The sequence below is a fragment of the Osmia lignaria genome, chromosome 11 (assembly GCF_051020975.1).
Source record: "Osmia lignaria lignaria isolate PbOS001 chromosome 11, iyOsmLign1, whole genome shotgun sequence".
Lineage (NCBI taxonomy): Eukaryota > Metazoa > Arthropoda > Insecta > Hymenoptera > Megachilidae > Osmia > Osmia lignaria.
The window spans coordinates 2,396,422-2,417,378 of NC_135042.1; the positions used below are offsets into that span (position 1 = coordinate 2,396,422).

General features: G+C 37.6%; 1 protein-coding gene across 3 annotated transcripts in view; it reads right to left on the reverse strand.

The window, feature by feature from the left end:
- The window catches only part of Invadolysin (leishmanolysin-like peptidase, invadolysin), a 1,079,802-nt gene that overhangs the window by 563,102 nt on the left and 495,743 nt on the right, over positions 1–20,957 (reverse strand). The window lies entirely within an intron of this gene.

Genomic DNA, 20,957 nt, shown 5'->3' on the forward strand with positions numbered 1-20,957 from the left:
TTTTATAACATTCCTCACGGAATTGATTCACGTTTTTTATGCCATGAAAAAAAATCAGTTTATTTGAAAGATATCTTAACAAAATGTTTCAAGATGCCATACTGGAAAGAAGGGAGTGTTGAACCCAACAAATATATTGTTATGAATTTACTCTCTGACTTCTAAGGGATATATCATTTTTAGAATAAAAGTTTAATAGGCTAGCGTTCAAATTTAGCGCGTAATTAAATAACAAATTTTCTAGACAAGATGTCACGAATCGAGCGTGTATTTTCATAAGCGTCTCTGTAAAAACAAACGAACTGTAATTTATATGTACTATAATGTTCAAGAGGATTATTGCGGTAATTGTTCTCGCGTTTGTACGACATTTTGTTAAAAGTCTTGATAATTATTTGATTTTCTGCTTTGATTCTCTTGGTATTGTATTATCGGCTTAAATTACTTTCATTTCTCCGCTTGGACACATTTTTATATAAAGAAAAACTAAATTAAAATCATGGACAACAATAATGTACAACACGGAAATTTATTCAATACTTCTGGACCGCATCAGTTTCACTCCTATTACCAAAACCTTCATAATCCATCTTTAACTTCAACGCTATTGTCTGAACTTCAACCCCATTCAGGAGAATTACAATATACAGATCTAGAAACCATCAACAATACAAACAAATACAGTGCCGCACAGTCTGCCATACAAGCTTCTGGAAGAAGCGAATTTGAGCGCCAAATATTAACAGAACTGAAAAGTTTAAGGTTTGTGTAAAATGATGTTTTCCAGTATAATTAACTGTATATTGTAGATTATTTAATTGTATTGTATTGTGCCAATAGTGATTCTAGTGCGAATATTACACGAATTGTTAATAATATTGAAAGAAGATTAGACAAGCAGGAAAGCGAGCAACATAATAATATTTTTGAACCACCGCAAGGTTTTCCAATTAAAATTATGGACGATTTTCATAATTTCGAATGCGCCGATCAAACGGCACATAATGCTTTGGTAAGAAAAAAGTATACAAATATGTTTTACTATATTATGCTGTATAAATAATTGATTAAGTATGAATATCTAGTATATTATTATTATAGCAAGCACATTTGGAATTTATCGGTGGTCAAAATTTACGAGATACTCTAAATAATTTTATCCGCGTGGCAATGACCAATGATTTAGCCGAAAATTTTACATGGACCGGCAAAACAAACAAAACTGGTGGCTTCAGAAAGGCACTGTATAACACTAAATTAATGAGGATTTTCTTTAGTAAGTATATTTTTCATTGTTATATGTACTGTACGGGTCTGGCGAGTTGGCATCCGAAACCTATTATACGTATAATAGAACCTGACCAGTATGTACATATCTGTATACAATAATTATATGATTATATAATTATATATATATACGTATATGAGTAGATGCGGCAAAGAAAATTCCCCGACTTGGAAAATTCACAAGAAACAAATTTGTGGCAAATTTTCAAGAAGTGTTACGTTCTTATAAGCAAACTGCAAGGAATACACGCAATGCTCTTGTTAATAGAGGAAATCGTCGCACAAGAAACGAAAATGAACGACTTTTATTCCCAAATGACGATGAAGACAGAAATTCAGATATCGAAAATATTACTGCTAATAATGATACTGATTAATATTGAAAAGTAATTTCAATAGAAATGTAAATTTTAGTTCCTTAAGGTGTATATAATAAAGAAGAAAGATTGTAACTTAACAATTTATGTGAATTATATCATTTTATGTGAGGTAAAAGGAGAAGAGTTGGACCAGGAGGAAAGACAGACCATTGGAAATAAAATCGTAATTATGACAATATAATGGAGGATACACACGAAGGATGAGGCCCTCGAGGATTTTTAATTGCGATATCTGGCTCCTATTATGTTAAAGTTTGGCTACCCCTATTGTATTGTCATGTATAGTTACGATTTTATTGCAATGATCCGTCTCTCCTCCTGGTCTGAATCTTTTCCCCTTAACCTACGTAACTTTGTGTGTATGAATGTATGTATGTATGTATATATGTATGTATGTATACTCTATGCTTAACATCTGATGTAAATATGAATGCAAATATTACCTTCTGCCATGATGTAAAGTTTAGGTAAATTTTTCATCACCTTCAAAGTTATGGTATGAGACAAATATGAGTCAAAGTTTTTATAAACACATATATTTCATTTATTGAATTAATATCGCTAAGAATATGAATATTTTCTTTTCATCATTATATGCCATAAACTTGACACCCAGATGCGTACTCATAAACTGAATGCGCTTCTTTACTGAAATTTACATATTCAATATGTTTTGTCTCATGATGCCTTTTAACGTTATGTTCCTTAAATACAGCGACTGTCTCTCTACAAATTAAACACATTAATTTTGAGTTCTGCATTGTGAAAAAATAATCTTTTTCCCAACGATCATTAAATTTCCTCTTTTCATCAACAACTTTTCTTTTCTTTGAATTCATCCTGAAATATTAAAAAAAAAAATTGCAAATAAATGTTAGTTGGAGAATATTGGTATAATTACACAGAGCAATAAAATTTAGTTTTTAAAGTTTTAGTATTCTTGTTTTCTAATGTATTATAATTATGTAAAAATACCAATATTTAATAACATTTTTAAACTTAATGCAAATAGTGATCACTTGAGGCTTTATAATAACTTGTATCAATTTAATATGTATGTATGTATTCTTTATTCCGCTCCCTTTCGGGTTGCAAGGCACTTTTTGTAGGAGCGTTCCCGAACCTATAACAAAAATTTAACTTTAACTTAAACTTATTGCTCTATAAATCCTACCCTAAACCCCCCACGCTTGCTTCCCTTCTTTTCATTTCTCTCTCTCTCATTCTTTCCTTCTTATGCATCTATCCTTTCCCTTCTGTTTAGCTCCGTTCTCTTTTCTCTGCACTTCGTCTTCCGCCTTTTTCTCTACTTTTTCTCGGTGGTCGCCATCTCTTCCCCTTCTCTTCTATCTTTTTCTACCTTTTTCATCCAGGATTCCCCGTCGCCGTTTTCTCCCAGTAGTTCCTTTACTTTTTCTTGCCAGCCTTCTTTTCTTTCCTTGTTTACCTCGCACCCTTCCCATACATGCTCCCACGATTCTTGCTCCCACCTACAGATTCTACATATCCTTTTCTCTTCACTTTCCCAGTATTTGGCCTCGCTTACCTCGTTCTCCATTCTGAATCTGGCGACTCTTCTCCATCTTTCTTCCTTCCAGCCTTTTTTCAGATACTTAGGTGTTCCACTATTCTTGATCACTTTATACCATTTATTGTATCTCGATGCCATAATCTTGTCCTGTCTCTCTTCTTCTTGCATCCGTAGGTCTGCCTCTTCTATTTCCTCGGAGCCCATTGCTCCTTCTCTCCTTTTTGTTTCCAGGTGTGCCAATTCTATTCCCCTTTCTGCGAAGAACTTTTTCCTTTCCTCTTCCCACTTATCTTTTGCTGTCTCTCTTTGCTCCCCTCTGATCATTTTCTCCCAGCATTTCCTTGTCAATTCCCCTCCCCTCCCACATCCTTCTTTCGAATCCCCATGCTAACTTTCCTGCTTTGACCCTCAGTTTCGACCTTTGCAGTTCTTCTCTCAGCATGTAGCCTGGGGTGCACCAATCCACCCCTTATGTCCACCTCAGAAACCTTTCTTGCAGCCCTTCTATTTCTCTCCATTCTCTCCACCCGCATACTTCGGCGCCGTACGCGATTACCGTCCATACTAGTCTGTCCCATAGCCATATCTTCCTCTTCCAGTCCTTTCCAAATCTTCTTTTCCCAATCCCCCACACTTGTCTCATTATTACACTTGCTTTGCTCACCCTGTCTTTTACATGCAGTTCGCTCCCCCCATTTCTTCCGAAGGTGTATCCCAGGTATTTGAATGATTCCACCTCGTCCATTTTCTTTCCTTTCCAAATCCAGTCTCTCTTCTTCCATCTTCCTCCTCCCTTTCTAAATCTCATCACCTTTGACTTTTCTCGATTTAGTTCCAGCCTTTTCTTGTCTAGGTACCTCTCCAGTCTCCTTAGCATCGCTGTTATGTCCTCTTCCCTCTCTGCCAGTAGCACCACATCGTCTGCGTAAGCCAGGGTGTATATTTTCCTCTCCCTTATCTTAATGCCTCCTATTCCTCCTTTCTGTATTTCTTCCTCCATATCAGCCGTTAACAGGTTATATAGTATTGGACTCAGTGGACACCCCTGCCTCAGTCCTCTTGCAGTCCAGAACGGGTCCGTCATCCCTTCGCTCGTCCTTACCCTGCTTTTAGTCTCCCTCAGCACTTCCTTTACCCTTTCTCTCAGCCCTTTCCTTATTCCCCTCTCCCTTAGCGTTTCCATCAACACTCCTCTGTCCACCGAATCAAAGGCTGCTTTCAGGTCAACAAAGCATGCTACTACCTTCCCCTTCTCTTTCTTTATCTGCTTGTTTACTATGTAGTTCAGTGGGTATATATTGTCCATAGTCCCCATTCCTTTCCTAAAACCCGTCTGGTTGGCTGCGATCATTCCCTTGCCTTCCGCTTCTTTCCTTACTCTCTCCGTCAGAACCGCCGCGTAGATCTTATATAACGTCGGCATCAGGGTTACTCCCCTGTAGTCGCTGGCCTGCTTCCCATTTCCCTTTTTTCTGATTGGCGTGATTATTTCCTCCTTCCATCCTTCCGGCCAACCTTCTCCCTTCCAGACTCTGTTGCTAGTTTCCCAAATCCATTCCGACACTTCCTCTTCTCCGTATTTCCATACTTCGTTTGGCATTCCATCGCCGCCTACTACTTTCCCATCCTTTAGTTTTGCCACTGCCTTTCTAATTTCCTCCTTGCTTATTTCTTCTTCCTGCTCCTCCTCCTCCTCTTCTTCCGTCTTCCTCTCTCCTCCCAACACCACCTTTTCTTCGGTTCCACCTAGTAGGTTCATGAAGTGGTTTTTCCACTCTTCTTCCTTTATATTCGAGTGTGCTTGGCCTCTCTTTTTTCTTTCTCCGTTTACTATTCTCCACGCGCCTTTGTCCGTTTTGGCTCCCTCCACCTCTTTTATGAACCTCTCGTTTTCCTCTCTCTTTTTATCTTCGCATAGTCTATTGTACTCTTTCTTTGCCTTTCTGTAGCTTTCTCCCTCCGTTCTCCCTTTCCTCCAGTCTCTTAGACTTCATTTTAGACCTCCAGTCCCTGACTTCATTTTTCATCTCCTTGCACTCCTCGTCCCACTACCCCTTTTTCTTGTTCCTCTGGCCCTTCTCTCTTCCTTTCTCCAGCCCTCTTTCAAATTCCTCTATCATAATTTCCATATGCTCGTCAACTTTACCTTCCCTCTTTTCGCTCCATTTTATTTCTTCTCTGAACTTTCTCCTTCTCTGCTCCGTCCAATTCCCTCTCGCTGTTAGTCTCCTTTTCTCTTCTACTTCCGCCCTCTGCTTGCTTCCCGCTCTCAGCTTCAATATCACGGGGTGATTATCTGAGTCTACCCTGTCCCCGACTTCCAATCTTATAATTCTTTCCTTCCCTTCTTCTTCCACTATCATGTAGTCTATCACCGTGTCCCCTCTAGCCCCTGTATATGTGAATTCACCCTCTTCATCCACTTTTATGCTCCCGTTCACAATCGACCAGCCCGTCTCCCTTAGGACTTCTAACAGTCTTCTTCTTCCGCGTTACATTTCTTGTCTTTGGATCTTCTTCTCTCTTCTTCTTCCTCCTCCTCCTTTGCTTGTGCTCCCCCTTCCTCTCCTGTTCTCGCGTTGAAGTCGCCCCCTATTATCGTCCTTCCTTCTCCAGGTCTAACCATGTCTCTATAAGCACCACCGCTTCCCATTCCTTTATTGTTTCCCAAAAGTCTTCATCTTTATTTCTTACTTCCGCACAATTCTAGAATCCTACTGTCCATACTCCCCTTCCTTCTCTTTTTTGTTTCTCTTCTCTTCTACCCTACCCCTTTCCCTTTCGTCTAATGCTCCCTTCTTCGCTTGCCCCCTCCAGTTTTCTTCGTACACTTCTTCCTCTGTCTCTCCCCTCTTTATTCTTTTCTTTTGCTTGTATGCTCCTTCCATACTTTCTTCAGCCCCTATATCCCTTGCTACTCTTCCCCCTTCCTTTGTCCTCTTCCCTGGGAGGCCTTCCACTCCCTCCCCACCCAGTCTACCAGAGCTCCCTTTTCTTCCTCCCATCTCCACCATTTTCCTTCTATTCTTATTTTCCCGTAGTCTACCCACACGTATTTTCCTTTCTCTCTTTCTTCTCTTCTGATTTTTCTTAGAATCCATTGTGTCTTCCTCTCCGCCCACGTTAGGTCGTCCTTTATTCTCTCTTCCCGGCCTTTTAGCGTCTTTTTATTTTCCATTATTCGCCTTTTCAGCTCGCTCGATTTTATTTTTAGAAGCATCATGCTGACTTCTTTTCCTCTTTCTACCGTGCCTACCTCTTTTATTTCCTCTATTGCGTCCTCCACTCCTGTTATCTTTATATCTCCTCTACCTTCTCTTTCATCTCCTCTCTTCTCACTTTCGTACCTCTGATTATTATATTTTTCTTTCTCTCCTCTCTCTCTTTCCTCTCCTATTTCTTTTCTAACTCGCTCAGCTTCTCACTAACTTTCTCACCTCCCATCTCCTCCTTTCTTTTTTCTATAGATTCCTGCACGGTTTTGTGTACTTTCTGCTCTATCTCGTTCCATATTGCCCCACCTTCTCCTTTCTTCTCTAATTCCTCAATCTTCTTTATCAGCATTTCTATCTTCCCTTCCATTTCTCTCCTTTGTTCCGACCACATGGCCTCTCTTCTCTTCGTATCTTCTTTTAGCTTCTCGATTTCACCTCTTACTTCTTTTTTTAGGGCCCTCATGTTCTCTTCCACCCTTTCCATCTTCCCTCCCAGATCTTTTCCTAAATCTTTTATTAACTCCTTTATTTCACCTACTCCCCCTTCGCCTTCTCTTCTTTCGTTTTTCTTCTCGGGTGATCTCTCCGTCACTCTGCTTTCTCTAAACATCTATCCGCTTGTTCGCCTCCTCCCCTCTTCGTCTTTTTCTTTCGGAGTTCCCTCTTTACTTCCTTCCCCCCTTTTTCTTTTCCATATTTCCTCTAGGTTTGACATGCTTCCCATGCTCTGTGTCCTTTCCCTTCTCAAAACCTCTACATTCGAGGGCCTGCCTCTTTCTCCCCCTTTGTACGGTTTCCCGGATTCCTTCCTCCCTTCCATATTTTTCTTTTCCGTCGTCCCGTTTTCCATTCTTTGCGTTCCGGTCCTCTTCTCTGCTCCTTCCTCTTCCTTACCGACCATTCCTCTGTTCCTGTGGTCACTTCTCTCTCTCCGCTCTTTTCCGCCTCGTCTTCCTGTTTGCCGCTCTTTTCTATCCCTTCTAGATTCTCCCTACACCACCACTCTTTCCTTCCCCTATCCACTCACACTTTCTACTGCTTTTAAACTTTGTTTCTCCACTTTTCTAACTTTCTCGCTCTATAATCGCTCCGCTTAGCAAGGACCACGTTCGCTCACGACCGTTACCACAACGGAACTCTCTTGTATCAATTTAATGTTTTATTAGATTTGTACTAATTTTTAATTTTACTTCCATTAGTAAAAATATACTCACTTCAGATGTCACTTTTATTCAACTATCAGCACCATACACAAAAAACTTAGTAAACACGTCAGTAAGTCAAAAACGAGCCTAACACTTAAACAGAGATTCACTTGAAATAATAATAACTTCATACGTGCAATGGCTAACGAACCGATAAAGGGATCCGAGTGTGGGCGTAGTGGTATTTTGGTGTTCGCGGAGACAAAAGAATTCGTTCGTTCATAACTGCATTCAAATGACAGATGAACGTTACCGATGGTTGCCTAACGAAACAGATTCTTTCAGTAACATTTGATGTTCACGCTTGGCTGGTCGTCGCGTGTAACCCGAGATTCGACACCTCGGCTGGATATATGCAACGTCTGGGTCCCAATGTTTGTTGCATATATCCAGCTTTTACAGTAATTATAAGTGATGGCAGGAGTGGGAGCGGCAGTGGAACACGACACGGTTAAATGTGCAAAAGTATTTATTATAAAATATATGATAAAATATGATTGATCGTACAATGATACGTTCCGACGTGTCCGCCATGCGTTCCGGAAGTAGAGCTATCACAATCGAGTGATCTTAGCTACAAATCGGTGGGAAATCCACTAGACGGTTGGCAACCATTACGCGTGCATCGTTCGCCGGTAACAATAAGATTAATAAATTAATAAAGATTAATATTTTAATATTATTATGAATTCAATTTTATTTAATGCTTCTCTTAAAACGTAAAAAATGCATACATACATCTCCTTTATCTCAAGCAATGAAGTCAACGACAAAATTGTTTGCAAATATTTCAAATTCAGTTTTTGTGAACTTCATTAATCATTACTTCAGTGTGTTTAATATTACATTTAAAAAATGAATTTACTATTTTCATGAATTTCATCGTACAAGCAATTTGTATTATATAATTATAATATATTATATTATACTATTCTTTTAGCCTCTTTTAAACCACATTTTTCAAGCTTCGAACTATTTCCTTTAATGCATTGGTCGAACGGTGGCGGCGCGGCGTTGGCGAGTAAAGTCTCCTTCAATTTGCTTCAACCGCTGTACAGTTGGTTTATGGGAATCTCGTATCCATAGTATATATCAGTGCGCTAAACGCATTTCGTTTCCGCCTACTATTGTCATGGTAAGGTGCCTTTTCGATACCGCCTATGGTAAGGTGCTTTGTACTATTCGTTGCGTGCTACGCTCTCTGTTCGCGTTTCGCGGTGTTTTTTGCATGTCGAGCATGTGTGGGTTTTGCATGTTCAGGTCGAGTGGTTAGATTTATATTTGGCGCTGCGCGGGGGTGCATGCGGGGTCGCTGTCACGCAGCAAGGCGCAGGCGCGAGGGGCGGGTCGGTGGTGGCGGTGTATGGCCCGGGGCTGGGCCCAGGCATTGAGACCGTGATCGGTACCCTGTGCAGTTGGAACGTTTTGTTGTGTTTTTTGAATTACGATTTGTGCCACAGTTTTGATTTTAATCAGACTTTAAACGTGTGGCGAGTGCGATTGTGCGTGCGTCCTCTGTTCTGAAGCACTACGTGCTGTCGTTTGTGTTCTGCACGGCCCGGCGATCTTGTGGGAGAGTCAGACGGCCAACTGTGTGCAGTGATTGGTACGGCACAGTGCGGCGATCGGCTGGTTCTGCTCACCTGGCTAGCCGTGCAAAGAGTGACGCGTGTTTACGGTCACACTGTCCCCAATTGCGGGACCCTTCCTGTGATCAGGAAGTTTCTTTTCGCGAGGACCACGGCGATCTGCGGTGACGGCGGCGAGGCGCCATTCCATTAAGATTTAGGTAAGAGAGATCTCTCTGCGTGCGCTATTTTTAAGCTTTGAATGATCATTCAAATTCGTTTATGTATCTCTAGTTTTCGTAAGTTCTACATTGCATTATTTGTTGTTTTCCCATTTTCAGGCATTCAATTTGATTTAATTTTCTTTTGTTGGGACCAGGCTTTTTCCCCACTTTCGACTGGGGTTTTTTACAGCCGGTACCCGTAGAGTAGAGGCATTTAATTTTCAATCAAATAAATACATTTATTTTCTTTGTTCTTCTAACATAATTTTTGTGTACAATTTATTTATTACCGGTGACACCAATTCCACCTCATATCCTACCCATTCGATATTCCGGTTATTCGGAACACTCTCTTCGGGTGCATACTTGATCATTTTCGCTTCTGGAGATCAGCTGTTCTTCGAAATTCCATTTCAAACATTTTTATTTATTGTTTAGAATGTTCAGAATTTCCTGTTTTACATTATGACAGGCGACAACAGATTAGATTCCGTAATCATTTTAAACAACAACTAAAAATGTTCAACCAGTTCAATTTTTTTATTGTGCTGTGCCAACGGGATGCCGAGCCGTTCGTTCGCGACCTACGTCAAGCCCCGCTTTCATAGCCGACGCTGCCGTCCCTGAGCCCGGGCGCTATACGCGCTCGGATTGGTCAGTGTTTTTCCTTAATAATTTAAAAACGAAACTTCAAAAAGCTTTTTCGCAAAGGAAAAGGTTGTTCAGAATCACCCCAGCTACCACCCCGTCACTGGGTGAAAATGAGTTCTAGGACACCCTGTATATACTACCACTTATATTTTTCGCCGGCTTGGTTTGGTAGTACACAGCCCTTTTGTCGCTTTCGTTACGCGTTACTACGTAACTATATTCATTCATAATACTACTACGGATTTTGTTTTATATTATTGCGTGACTGCTTATTGTGATCCCTACTCCTGTTTGTTCTTGTTCTTCATATGCTATTACTTATCATTTCGTTATTTTTCTCGTTTTAATAAACAGACACTCTCTCTTTGACAAGTCTACGTGCATGATTCTGTCTTGCCCACAACCCTGCATACAGCACGAGTTGGCTTTCCCTTTCGCGAAGTGCCCCGGTACAATGCACCTAATTTGTTGGTAGGAATTGGGAACGTACCGTCATAATTGTCAAAACTAAGATTTTGAGAATCCCTGCTTCTCCTATATCCCCATTTTCGCTAGGGAAACTTGATTTGATAGCGAGTCTACACAGAAGTCGCTACCGGATTAAATAGCTTATTCGTTACATTTTTTAAATAAATGATTCAACTTAAGGGTAGATACGGGTAATGCAGCGAGGTGACCTTACCGGCAAAAATGGGCCTAAAAAGGAGTTTGGGATTTTTTGTTTTTCGTCCTTATATGAGAATATTTGAGGCTGGGTGAGGGCTCATTCGAAAGAGGAAGGTTCAATGCAGCGCGCTCTGGTCATGATTCAACGAGATTTTGTTAATATCTAATAATATGAGTGTCCAAAGTAGAGGAAAAATCGAGAAAATACATCCGCAGAATCCAAGGTATTTTTAGGTCACTAAAAGAGTTTTGTGACTCAAACGATGACCAAAGCGCGCTGCACTAAACCTTCCTCTTTCGAATGAGCCCTCACCCAAACTTAAATATTTTCATATAAGGACAAAAAACATCGTTTGAAGAAAGCGGATACTACACTCTTGGGGAATTATTCATAGTGGAACCAATCAACCGTTTCTCTTTCGACCAAACAACCGCAATGCAACTGAATAACACTTTCACGACTGAAAAAAAAGAGATTTGTATGTATGCTAGAAGAAAACGACCTGTAATACCTACGGTTTGTGGAACATCTTAACACTGGACAACTTATAAGAATGAAGGATAACGTCACACTGATTATTTTTTTAAACCAAAATAGTTGTAAAACTATGTACAGATTAAATTTTTTTTCTTTATAGGAGTCTGATCCAATCATTTGCGTGTAAACGCTTACGCAGAAATATTTGGATTGATATTTATTTATTATTCATATTTCTCTGATACTTATTTTATAATATTTAGTAATTAAAAGTTGCATTATTTTGCTTCTAAATTACTCTTAACATTATTACGTTAAAATTAAGATTTTGAGAATTCCTGTTTTCCCTGTACGTATCGCTGTTCTCCCTAGGGAAGCCTAATTTGATCGCGTCCAATTTGAAAAGTCCATTTATATATTTCAGTCAGAATAGAATTCCTGCAAAAAACTATCGAGAATATTTTTCCTATCCACTTTTGAAAAAATTCAGTAAAGTTTAAAGATTCAATTCATTTCATAATTTTAGCATCATTTTTGAAGAGAAAGAAAGCATACATATTTATGAATACAGAATTGTGAAGCTATCCGAAAAATGGCCATAAAGTTTTATTAAATCTTCTTCCCATAAAGTGAAAAATTGTTTTCTATTTACATGATAAAGATCCCTCGAACTCTTTGTTCAACGCAATATTATAATTTTTTTACGATGGCCAAATATGTGATTATTTCTTATATTATTAATTGGTGTATGTATGTTGTGTGTCATGTAGAAATAAAATTTGTATTCGATAGTCATTTCGTTGAAACAACGCGACGCAACGTTGGATCGAAACATTTTTTCGAAAACGAATTATTTGTTTGCGAAGTGCCTCTTTTTATATATTCGAGTAAAGGTAGTTCTTTTATTTTGTTTTTTTTTAATTTTTCAATCAATAAATCTGATTTCAATGTGTCCCACTACTACCGGTCCGAGTTTAACACAAAATGAGTTTTTAAATATTTGTATATTTAAGCACATGTTGCGTGGAAAAATTATAGTTTCGAAAAAGTGGTGCCGAGAAATGTCATTCGAAATAGCGTCAACGAACCATTTTTATTAATCACTTATAAAATATTGAGTTACAGCATTACATACCCTAATCTTTAACAAATATTTATTGTGGTTTTAAGTGATACAATATTTGCTCAGTGTTGGTTTTTCAAATATTTACGAATATAATCTACAGTTTCGGTGCTATATTTATTTATTGAAAAACAGAACGTACGGGAACAAATATTTAATTGAAGAGGAACAAATCGATAGCTCTTCCGATGTGGAACGTATTCTCCTCAGTGAATTTATTACCTTAATATTTTATTTATGTCACAGTAAATGAAATCGCACATTTTTATTATATTTCATGAATAAAAAGTTTCTTTTACTTGACTTTTTATTATACATATATTTTTTGGATGTAAAACATTTTCATCACAATAACTCTTATTGTTGTTAGACTGTGAATGTTCACACATGCAAATTATGTAAAGAACATATCTGGACCCCGAAACTAAAGTATATCAAATCTACTTTTTTGAAACAATGACATTTTACGTGTTTCATATATCAAATTTCTCACTCTTCCTGACGATAAAAACTATATTAAAGTCGTTTAGTTTTTAATATTGCATATATAATCGTTTAAAAGTAATTGTTGTACTTGGAGTCTACTATTGTAACACAATACTCCTTCGTTTGCCTGGTGCGATACGGGACCTTTTTCTTTTCGTGGAATGATCGTGGCGCATGGTTCCGCTGTAGAACCATAAACATCATGTGGCGTCGTAGGCGATCGCTACGCCAACCGTTAGTCGTAGCCAAACCTTTGTGTAAGTCACACTTCAAACATTTTCTGTACATTCCACATAACTCTGATTAACAATAGTAATATTAAGTCCATAATTTGTTCCGAGCAAACATTAATTTACCGCATATAACATTATCTGCACTGGAATAACAGGATATTTTACAGCTTTATTTAAATTAGTAATTTATTTATGGTGAAGCAGTAATTTGTCAACCTTTTTTCCAATTTTTTCTTAACATTGGCTAATTTTTAATTTTTGAGAAATTATATAGTATGTTAATTTCAAATCGAACATCTAAATTATTTTGGGTACTATTAAACTTAAGAAAACCAGCATTCCTTCGCGGAATTTTTTATCACTACTAGATGCGTGCCTCGAAATCATTTGAATCCTGTTTAGTAATTTATTCTTAATTTTAATAGTAGTAGAAATAATTCAGATGCTTGGTTTAAAATTAACACTTTGGATTAATAACGATATTGTTTACGGTAAGTTCGCGTAAATCAGGTAACCTCATTCACCCTATACAGTGAGGAGTAATATAATACTAGAAAATTATATTTCATATATATATTAACACGAAACAACAAATAAATTTAATCTTTTAAAGATCCTCTTGCTAGTGAACTCAAAAGCAGTGCCGTCTCAATAGCATGGAGAGGCCCAAGTCCCTTTTCCGTTATCGATACTTCGACTACAATGTCTCCTGCAGTTGAGCCAGTTATGTGCCTGAAAATGCATGTAACGGAAAGGAAAGTCTTGTTCTGTTTTCCGCAGCATTTAAATGAGATGGGACTTTCCTTTCCGTTACACAGATTTTCACGCACATAACTGTCTCAGTTGCAGGAGATATCACCGTCGAGGTATCGATGACAGAAAAAGGACTTGGGCCTCTTCGTGCTATTGTGACGGCACTGCCTTTGAATCCACTAACGAGAGGATCACCCTCTCGGATATGTACTATCGATTTCCCTTCCTTGGAATGGCGAGAACCCGGGACATAATCATTTTTCCTGGGAAAGCCCAATTTGATTGCTAATGTACCCTTATACATACGGTAGACTCCAATTACCTATATTGTTGCGGTTAGTAGGTAGGGACGGAAAATGTTTCAAGCTTCCAAATTTTTAGTTGGAGGTACGAAAGGAGATAAAAGTGTATCATTTTCGTAGGCCATGATGGTGAAAGAATGGCACTAATATCCTTAAAACTCCGTGTGAAGATCAACTCGCTTACGTGACAATATAACGAGAATTTATTGTATCTACTTTCAAGATTTTTACTGAAATTAATTACATTTCAGAGCGGCCAAAGACAATGTTTGAAAAACTGCACCAATTTTCTGACCACGCCAATAATTTATGGGAACTAAAGAGAATAAAGGAAGCAAAAAATGAGAATTTCACCAGCAGTCGATATCGTCTAAGAAAGCCAATTGGCAGGAGAAGATTAATGCGATTCCGGAATTGCTCGATTCTACGGACAAACGAATAATTTCCAGTGAACCGTCATATCGATCGACTGCTTTTGATAAAGCACCACCTACTCCGTTTTTAGTGTTAGGTTTTGCTCTTTTAACACAGTCTATTTTTACCAACTAAAAACAGTCAAGGGTTACGGTTATAATTGTTTTACTAAAAATCCAGCGAGGAATTCAGTTGCAATGAATCAAGCGAATGGATATAACACTTCCATTTTATTTTTGAAACAGAATGGTATAAATATAAAACGTTTAATTTTAATGTACTAAACGTTTTCATATTTTATGTACAGCTTTATATAGAAAAAGTGCAGCATATTTGATTCATAAAAAATAACCAGTGTGTTCACACTGTACCCATATGTCACATATCAGATACCTTATCCACATTGCAGAAAAGGCATACAACATCCCCCTCAGTAAGTATCCTTTAATATTCTGAATTGACAACATAGTATTAAAACATAAAATTTTATGTCATACTTCGTATTTTTGAAATATTCTCAAAATTGACACGAAATCATAGAATTAATACTCCAAAGCTTTGATGTATAATTTAACTATGATTGCAAGGATTGAATGCTTGCTGGAAAAACTGATGTTCATTTACTTCACAAATTCAACTGAAGTTTTAAAATATTGTCCCTCGTGTGGAGATTAATCTCGTAATGTAATAGGATGACTGTGTCCGAAAACCGGCGAACAAAATATTTCCATACTCGAAATCCGTACACGTCTAATGGTTGTAAATATTTTGTAGTCCCTGCTGGAGTCGTAAATACTACTAATTCTTTATTTTCCAGTGTAGCTTCCACAATACTACGACTACAATGTCCACTCCAAGAATCTAATAATAAAACAGTCTTCTCGTTTGTATTAGGAAAGTAAACTTCTTTTAACCAAATTTTAAAATGTTCGTTGGTTAGTTTTCCAGATGTTGATGCAGTAGCCAAAATGTTCGTTGGTTTAAACATAGTTTGTTGTACCCTAGGTCCAAACTCGGTTAGGTTAGGTAAGGACACACATTTAAATCCGGCCGCCGCACAGTGGGACAAAACTGCTTTTGGCGATCAAAATTCTGTAACTTCGGTTCTATTGGAAATATTTTAATGAAATTTTGGGAAGTTTTTGCCTACATTATAATACTTAAGTTGTATTAATATAAATCATATTGAACTACAGGGTGTCAAGATATTCACGTATAAACTGTAACGCGTTCAATATCCTTCACTTGTTAGACATAGTTTATGTTATTTAACAAAAATTTAACTTAAAACTGTTAATAACTATAATGAAAACGGATATAATAATTAAAAAATGACAAGACATGTGTTATTATAATATATTTATTTATATTTATTATGATCTATACCAAATCATTTGTGAAAATAGTTTCGACAATTATGAAAATTTATTATGGCATATTGCAAGGCCAAAATAAAGTTTTAGATGACGAATATACACGTTGAATGCGGTTAACTAGTTAATAATCGTATCTGGTACTGCTTTTCCATCATCGTGCGCTGCGGCCAAGATGGGTGTAATTTATTTCAATCGCCATTTTTTTGAGCAGTGGCAGGTTGGGGCAGCCGTTTTTTTCTGATTCTGATAGAGGAAGGTTCACTCTTTACTACAGTAGTAATCACACCCTGTACAAATGTGCACATTTTTTTAAAATCAAACGCAAAGTTGAGATTTTAGTTAAATGTATTTCGTTTCAATCAGATCCTATTATTTAAAAAGTTGTTAACATTTTAACTTATTTTATGCACTGAATAGAATCTATACTAATCTAGTAAACTTTGTAATTCATTTGAATTTTATCTTTCCGAGTAAAAGTTATTAGAATCGTACATTGAAGTTACGGATAATATCATCAGCGTTTCGTTTTGACAAATTTCTACTGACTTTGAGTGCGAACCACGGCAAAACGAAAGCAAATATGAAAAAACGGATTACACCACGTTAAACTACAATTTATTCTCTATCGATGTATGTAAATAGTTTTTCAATTTTCGAATACACGAAAATCGACTTTTGATCGCTGAAAGCCGTTTTGTCCCACTGTGCGCCGTAAGGCGACCGGCAATGCTTTCCTGATATGATAGTGTTGTTTAAATAATAGTCGAATGGTTTATTATTGGATTATTATTCAATAATATTACTATTGGATTATTATTGGAGTAATAATCGTATGGCCTAACCTAACCTATCACATCTGTGTATGGTTTTAATAATAATAATAAGTGTAATAAATATTTTATCTCCTACTCAACCCGAAGCGATTGGAGGTGGGTACGTTAATCTAAATATTTACCAACGATAATAATTACTATAACATTTATTCATTTATATTTTTCGTTAAAGGATATATAATAGACATGATTTCGAAAAATGCATCTAATCATTCATAAAAATCGTATGCTTTTTTAAACATAAATTCCGCTAAATAATGATTAAAATGGTACTCTTTACGACCATATTGTGGAATACCTCCGCGAATATCTCTCCATAAGCGTTTTATGTTTTGGGTATGGATACCCGTATTTGGACCAACAAAATTGTTGGAATGGTTGACTACGATATGTTGGTATATTTTTTTGTCGATTTTTTTATAGGCTTTCCAACAATCGCTGTAGATTATCGACCCAGGAACAATGTATTTTTCGATAAACGGCAGTAGCACTTCTGCACTACGAGATACAACTGGCACGACAAACATCTTTTTCGCGCCCCGTTGTATACCACCAAAGAGCCAATGTCCTGTAATGAATCGCCCACGATGGTATTTTCGACGTCCGAATTTAGCTTCATCAATTTCGACGATGATTCCATTTCCACCAATTTGATTTTGTTTGCGCATCAACCATTGATTCATAAGCTAAAATGCCACATTGTTGTATTCAAATATTATATACAGTGTGTCTCACTTAAGCTGATACAGAGCTCTTATTCCGTAATGATACAAAAAATGGTTGATATGGAAATTGCATGGAAAAAGGGGCTTTTTGTTTTGGCCGAAGTGAAAAATCTTTTGCATTATTAGTTTAAGAGATATGATGGTCAAGTTCTGTTTTTTAAATGGAACTGTTATAGATAGTTTAAATAAACCGCGACTTGATAACACTAGCGACAATGAGCGCCATATATATATAATGTTTACGCGAGTGCCCTCTCCACGAACGAGAGAATGCGAGAGTCTTCTTCTCGACCGGGCTACCGAATCGTGCGGACGTGTAATAAGCCGTGTGTTTAATAAAATAGTTATACCTCTTATGGTGTGAAGTTTCTCTCTATACACAACAGGAACCATATATTTTTTTCAGATCATGTAATAGTGCTTCTCAAGACAAATTCATTAAGCTTTAACGTATACACTCGATTGTAATTAGTTTTCAAGATATAAAGTTTACAGATTTCCCGGTTTTCAATAGGTCCTCTCAGTTTGAGTGGCAAGTCGTAAAACCTGCCCTGCGGTTATTCTTTGGGTCTGCCGTTTCTAGCGTAGACCCCCGCTGTGGCACGTACCGCAACAATAGGGCCGCTTTTACGACTTGCCACTCAAACCGAGACGTATCTACTGAAAATCGAGAAATTTGTAAACGTTATATCTTGAAAACTAATTAAAATCGAGTGTATACATTAAAGCTTAATAAATTCATCTTGAGAGGCACTAATACATGATCTGAAAAAAAATATATGGTTCCATTTAAAAAACAGAACTTGACATTCATATCTCTTAAACTAATAATGCAAAAGATTTTTCACTTCGGTCAAAACATAGGGCCCCTTTTTCCATGCAATTTCCATATCAACAATTTTTTGTATCATTACTAGCTACGGAATAAGAGCTCTGTATCAGTTTAAGTGAGACACACTGTATGTAGATTTACGAATAAAATCATTAGGAAATAAATTAATTACCTCTCGGCAAAAATTGATCCAATCAACTGCTGAGCATGATGAAATATTCAGCTCCTTTTTCAGAAATTTTTGTCGAGACATAGCATATTAATCGACAACTTACTATAATATTTATAAGGCCTTGCGCAAACCAAGCCCCAGTTAAAGCGCTTGGATAGACTTCCGTATAGGGGATCACTCCGATCGGATCGTAAATGGTGTCAATCGATAGATCTCGGTTAACTGAGTCGAATGCAACTGGTTTTAATGTTAGGAGATCACCCGTTAATTAAATAAAGTCAATTAATTATAATCGCCGGCCTACCGTTCCGTATGGGCCAGAGTACTCCGATCGGGTCGTAAATGGTGTCAATCGATAGATCTCGGTTAACAGAGTGGAATGCAACAGGTTTTAATGTAAGGAGATCACCCGTTAATTAAATAAAGTCAATTAAAAATAATCGCCGTCTTCGGCACAGTAGAACAACTCCGTAAAAGTTCCGAAGCCGTACTCACATTATATCTCGGAAACTATGCGAAATATGGTAAAATATTTAGAGACCTTTTTTGTAAAAAATTAATATTGCAACTATTTATGTTCTATAATATTTTTTCATTAGCTGCGTAGTTTTCGAGATATATCAAATTATACCGGAAGTGTAGAAAATAATTTCAATCCATCACTATTCCATCATATTGTCGAACAAGTGGGCGGGGGAGGGGCCCTGCCCCTCCCCCTGCACCCCCCACCCATAAAATATAGCCTAACCTAACCTATTTTGTTTTTAAATACACCGGAAGTGTAGAAAATAATTTCAATCCGTCACTATTCCATCATATTGTCGAACAAGTGGACGGGGGAGGTGCTATTGAAGAAATTTGATATATCTCGAAAACTACGCAGCTAATGTAAAAATGTTATAGAACATAAATAGTTGCAAATTTAATTTTTTACAAAAACGGTCTCTTAATATTTTACCATATTTTGCATAGTTTCTGAGATATAATGTGGGTACGGCTTCGGAACTTGTGCCGAACTACTCTTCCGTCTATTGGAACGCTAGCGCGAATTCAGCAAAAAAAACTTAGCACCGGTTCACATAGGCAGTATAGGAGCACGAGTTGTTGACAAAACAATTTGTATCTCATCATCAGTCGACTTTGAAACGGTCAAGTAAACGGTCGTGTTCGCTTACTCATTGTAAGAATAATTTGCATCATGGCACAAAACGAACGCACATACAATCTCCATTTGCTCGCTAAAGAGCTTGATAACGTCTCAAATGCAGATAAACGGCAGTGGGCAGCTGAAAAAGGGCTCATCACGCTAAAAAAGAAATGCCCACGCCACCGTACTCTGATGGCGGTGATAGACCATCACGGTCTCGGTAGTTTTTATTGTAGGAAATGCAATAAAAAGATACCTATTGCCAAAGGCACGTGGTTTGAGGGAGCAAAGGTGCCCATGGAAAAAGCGATTACCCTGTCGTACTGTTTTGCCCGAGATTTTACGGCAGCGCAAACTGTTATTGAAACGTCGGATAGCGAAGGGAGCACTTCATCGGAAACGATAGCTGACTGGCGCCAATATTGTCGCGAGATAATTGCGGATGCAATAGAACGCAACTACCTCCAGGAGGGCAAAATAGGCGGACAAGGTAAGTCTCCTTCCAACATATTTCAAACCTAACTGATCTTTGAATACAGGTAAAATCGTGGAGATCGACGAGGCGAAGGTAGGCGTCCGAAAATACAATCGGGGACGCGTAGTTCCCGGACATTGGGTTTTAGGGATGATCGAGCGTGGCGATCAGGCCAAGTACAGAGTAAAGGTGATCCCGGACAACAGGCGCGACGCTGACACGCTGCTCCCTATTATTCAAGAGTACGTGGCCCCGGGAACCACCATTATGACGGACGACTGGCGTGCCTACCGCCAACTTGCAAATATTGGTGAGGGTTATGAGCACCATGTAGTTGTGCATGCTCATAACTTCGTCGCACCAGGTAAGTAAGTAAGTAAACTAGTACATTCATATGTAGATGCTCAGCTTTCTTTTGTAAAGATAATCCAGATATCCACACCCAAAATATTGAATGTTCGTGGCGCTTCCTCAAGCAACATTTAAATAAAAGCGGCATTCGTGAGGAGCTCTTCGCTGAGCGCCTCCTTGAATTTCTCTGGCGCCGCAACTGCCAAATACGCGGTATCGATACATTTGAAGACCTCCTACGTGCTATAAGATTCTCATTTCCCGTATAATTTGTCTATTTTTTTGTATATATGTTTATTTCTTTATCTTTTAACTCTATCTTTATTTCTATATCTTTTGTATATATGTTTATGTCTATATCTTTTATATTATCTTTATTTCTATATCTTTTGTACATATCTTTATTTCTATATCTATTGTATTATCTTTATTCTTATATCTTTTGTATTATCTTTATTTCTATATGTTTTGTATATCTTTCTTTGTATTTTTCTTTCTTTATATATATATATTTTTCATTTCATTTATTA